Source organism: Gavialis gangeticus, unplaced genomic scaffold, assembly GCF_001723915.1.
Source record: "Gavialis gangeticus isolate Ggan-Ray unplaced genomic scaffold, GavGan_comp1, whole genome shotgun sequence".
Taxonomy (NCBI): domain Eukaryota; kingdom Metazoa; phylum Chordata; order Crocodylia; family Gavialidae; genus Gavialis; species Gavialis gangeticus.
Genome location: NW_017729032.1, coordinates 26410453 through 26415295, shown reverse-complemented (window position 1 = coordinate 26415295; position 4843 = coordinate 26410453). Strand labels below are relative to the sequence as shown.

General features: G+C 41.2%; 1 protein-coding gene across 1 annotated transcript in view; it reads right to left on the bottom strand.

Annotated features, from left to right (window-relative positions):
• CNTN5 (contactin 5) overlaps positions 1 to 4843 on the bottom strand; it is a 1308168-nt gene that overhangs the window by 178367 nt on the left and 1124958 nt on the right. The window lies entirely within an intron of this gene.

Here is a 4843-nt window from a genome sequence, read left to right as displayed (position 1 = left end):
TACTGAAGAGTCCCCTGCTAAGCCAAGCTGGCCTTCTGCCATATTTGCTAGTTTTCCTGCACATCAGGATGGTTTGTTTCTGCACTCTCAGTAAGGCTTCTTTAAAGTACAGCCAGCTCTCCTGGACTCCTCTCCCCCTCAGACTGGCTTCCCAGGGGATCCTGCCCATGAGGTCCCTGAGCAAGTTAAAGTCTGTTTTCCTGAAGTCCAGGGTCCTCACTCTACTGCTCTCTATCCTTTCTTTCCTCAGGATCCTAAACTCTATCGTCTCGTGGTCACTGTTGCCCAAGTTGCCATACACTAGTATATTCCACACCAATTCTTCCCTGCTTGTGAGCAGCAGGTCAAGAAGAGCATGGTCCTTATATGGCTGCTCCATCACTTGCACTCAAAGGGAGAGTGTATCTCTGAACTTCCTGAAACGTTCATTCTTTTTTGGCAATACAAATAAAAAAGCAGAAGTCAGAAATACTGGGCAGGACAGTTTGGGAAGGTGATCAGCCAACAGTGGCAAAGTAACAGGTTAGGGACTATTTAGAAAAGCTGGACATATACAAGTCCATGGGGCCAGCTACAAGTCCATGGGGACATATACAAGTCTATGGGGCACCTGAGGGTGCTGAGGGAGTTGGCTGATGTGATTGTAGAGCCACTGGCCATCATCTTTGAAAACTCATGGTGATCAGGAGAGGTCATGGATGATTGGAAAGGGGCAAGTGTAGTGCCTTCAGCTACCTGAAGCAGGGGTTTAGAAGAGAATGGAGCTAGACTGTTCTCAGTGGTTGCAGATGACAGAACAAAAAGTAATCATCTCAAATTGCAGCAAGGGAAGTTTAGGTTAGATATTAGAAAGAATTTTTATACTAGGCAGGTAGTAAAACACTGGAACAGGTTACCCAGAGGGATTATGGAATCTCCATCACCTACCTTAGAGGTTTTTAAGACCCAGTTAGACAAAACCTTGGATAGGATGATATAATTAGGGATGGTTCTGCTTTAAGCATGGAGTTGGACTAGATGACCTCCTGAGGTTCCTTCCAACCCTAATTTTCTATGATTTTCTATGATTATCTCTCACCACACAGGAAAGAGATCTCAGAGTCATTGTGGACAATTCACTAAAAACATCACCTCAGTACTCAGCAGCCATGAAAAAGGCAAACAAAATGCTGGGAAATATTAAGAAGGGAAGTGTAAACAAAAAAGAAGTATTTTTATGCCCCTTTATAAACCCACCGTGTGTCCAAACCTTGAATACTATGGCCAGTTTTCATTCCCCCACCTCATAAAGGATATAGTAGAACAGAAGAAGGTACAGAGAATGACAGCAAGGATGATCAGTGGCATGGCAGGACTTCCATATGAGGAGAGACTAAAGTGCCTAAGCCTGTTCAATTTAGAAAATAGTTGCTTGAGGGGAAACATGATAAATGTTTATAAAATACTAAATTATAGAGAGAAAGTATATAGGAACTTCTTGTTTTCTATCTCTCAGAGTACAAGAACTAGACATTATAAAATGAAACTAGTAAGTAGAAAGTTTAAAACTAGCAAAAGGAAGTTCTTTGTCTCACAGTGTGTAATTAAAATGTGGAACTAATTGCTACAAGATGCTATGGAAGCTGGGAGTTTAACCAGATTCAAAGAGAGATTGGACCAATTCTTGAAGGAAAGGTGCATCCATAGCTATTGAGCATGGGAGTTAGGGCTACAACCTGTGAATCAGAACTTCCTGGACCTTAAAGGCTAGAGGCTTCAAGTCACAGAGGAACAGTGGAAAAAACCCCTAGTCGTATCCCTTTCTGTACCCATTCTACACCACTGGGTGTCACAGGCTACTAGGCAAGATGGACCTGTGATCTGACCCAATAAATGGTGGTTCTCATGTTGTTATGTAAACGTACCCACTGCTGGCTGGGTTGCCCAACTTTTACTCAAGGGCTTACTGTTTAGAGGAGTTGCCATGGAGGCTCCATAAAGTTTTATTGTACCCAATGTTTAGAGAAGTTTGAGAAGTAAGATTACAATTCAGGCTTAGAAACCTTTTAAAATGTAATAGTCTCCTAATTGTAGTACAGCAGGAACACTACAGAGTAGTTAAGAATAACCAGAGCCAGTATTTCTGACTTCTGCTTTTTTATTTCTATTGCCAAAAAAGAATGAACTTTTCAGGAAGTTCAGAGATACACTCTCCCTTTGAGTAGGATGAAATAAAATTGGTTGCAGTGGGGCAAGAAGTGTCAAAAGGGTTTACAACTTGACTAGCATTACTTCAAAATGCCTGGGGAACTTGTCAATATGTGCTCCAAACATTGTTAGAAGTTCAAATTAGTAGTGTCAGTACATTTTCAATTTTTTAACATTTTCTTTTCTAAACAGTTTTTGGGTCAGCTAATCCTATGAGAAGGTTATATGCTCTGGGTTTTCCCTTCAGTGACAGCACACAGTAGCCAACATATGTGTACTTACAACAAAATGTTTTGTTAGAAAAATATCCACATGGATTTCAGTTTGGGGGATTGTGTAGTTGTGCAGTGTATTAGGGATCTGAAATGTTTATTCTCATCCAAAGTGCAATGAAAGCCCCCTGGGACATTAAGTGACTCTTCTTCTATGCCATAGCTGAGTTTTCTAACTCCCAATAATTACAAGGGAAGTAGAATGCCTAAATGTTGCAAATCCCAGTCTATGTTCTTTCTCCCTAGTACACTATTTCATTGAATAGGAAATAAACTGTAATTGGGGTGTGATCCAGTTTGGTCTTGGAAGTACTTAAAAGAGACACAAGTGGATCATGGCACCTAAGTCTGCAAAAGTGGAAGTGATGGAGTTTGACCCCATTCCAGCAGTCAGAAATCACAGCACTTGCATGACCCTATTTCACCTTTTGGAAATCTAAGTGGATCCTGCTCAAATCTCTGTAAAGATGTCAGCAAACCTCCTTTGTTAATGTGCTATCATTTTGGCCATAAAACCAAGTAAAAAAAATGAAGAGAGTAGGAGAATCTTTCACATTATTCCTTTTTTAGCTACTTAATGGGTAGAAAAGAATTTGGCTCTAGGTGTCTATAATATGGATCACTGAAATCCCAAAGTGTTTCTATTTTGACTTACATGATCTCTCTATAGCACCAAGAACTTGCCTCTTGGTTGCTACCAAGTGGCCAGCCTCAAGAGAAGAGCCCCCCGCCCCTCCCCTGATAGCCTATTCTAGAGTTTGGTGCTTTGGAAAAGCTTCGGAGCCGCCTCGAAGATCCGGCCATTGGGTATAATGGGGAATCAATGAAATATCTATAACTTTGTTGTTTTTTGTCTGATTTGGATGAAACTTGCATGGTGGTAGCCTCTGCTGAGAGCATGAAGCCTGCCAAGATTCAAGAAGATCAGTGTAGGGGTTCGGGGGAAACTGGACCCCACATTCTTGAAAACAAAACTCATGTCACACTTATGTGTTACACCACAGGGGGGTGAAAACTGCAGGGATGGTAGCCATTACTTTAAGGAAGAAACAGCAGCAGAGAACAGCCCAGGTGGAGGGAAACACTTCCCTTGATGAGCAGGCTGCAAGGAAATAGGCAGCCAGGGGCCATAGGCTTTGAGTTCCTATTGACAAGTTAGCAGTTTTAATGCTGAATGCCCAAGGGCAGGACAGGGATTTATGGGCTTTGGGAGGAACCCACAGACTAGAAGGACATAAGGGCTCATTCTGGGATCCTGAAGTATATTCCCTTTTCCTAATAAAATAATAAGAGCAAAGCATGTCAGGTAAGAAGGTATAAAGCGAGCATATCTATACAGCAAGAGTAGGGCAGGTAGCACAAGGCCCTGAGGGGGCATCATGACCACCCCTGGTTCTCAGTCTTCCTACATGATACTAGCCTTTATTAATATTAACTGATGTCTTAGATCTAGTACCCTAAATTCAAATGTGAGACTAAGCTCCTGTAATTTACATTTTCTGGGCAACTAAACATGTAAATTATTTCATTTAGATTCTTCTACTGCACCCATTACTATCCCTGTAATTACTGTACCCTTTATCATAGTGAATTATAGAATTAAAAAAAAAAACTTTCAGAGAATTTGTGAATTCAAATCCTCTTTAAATCCCACACTTCTGGTGGGGAGGAAATAATGTGGGGGTTTTTTTCCATTTCATAAATCTTAATAGGTTGTGAGTTGTTTTTCAGTGAAGTAACTTTTACATATGGGGCTTAAAGTGGAGAGGACTGTACTCATTCTTCTTGTGAAAGTGTGTTCATTATTATGAGGCAGTTGCTAAGAAACCTCTCTATCAACATAAGGGAAATTTCCCTTCTGGTGCTGAAAACCTCTCTATTAATCCATCTCTTCATTCACTGGTTTTTTTCCCCCTCCTAAACCAAAATGGTTCATTCACTGTCCCAATTTTAAAGGCTTTTCCCCAATTACTTGCTATAGTCTATTGCATTAGAAGTGTAGCTGATAGCTTCATTGCATTGCCTTTTCATCGCATTGCCCTGGTCTTTACAAGTAAGCTTTCTCAAACCTACTGTTCATTTAAAGCCACCTTTTCCAGGAATGGATCAAACAATAGGAACCATATTAACCAGCTTGCTGCATAAATTTCAATTGCAGGGATAAATCAAGAAATGTACATGAAATATAGCAAATCAATAACCTCCCCTCCTTCTGTTTTATCCACCCATAGTTCCATAGTTTCTAGGGTCGGAAGGGACCTGAGTAGATCATCTAGTCCGACCCCCTGCCATGGCGGGAAAGAGTACTGGGGTCAAACGACCCCAGCAAGGTGTTCATCTAACCTCCTCTTAAAAACCCCTAGGGTAGGAGCCTGCACTACCTC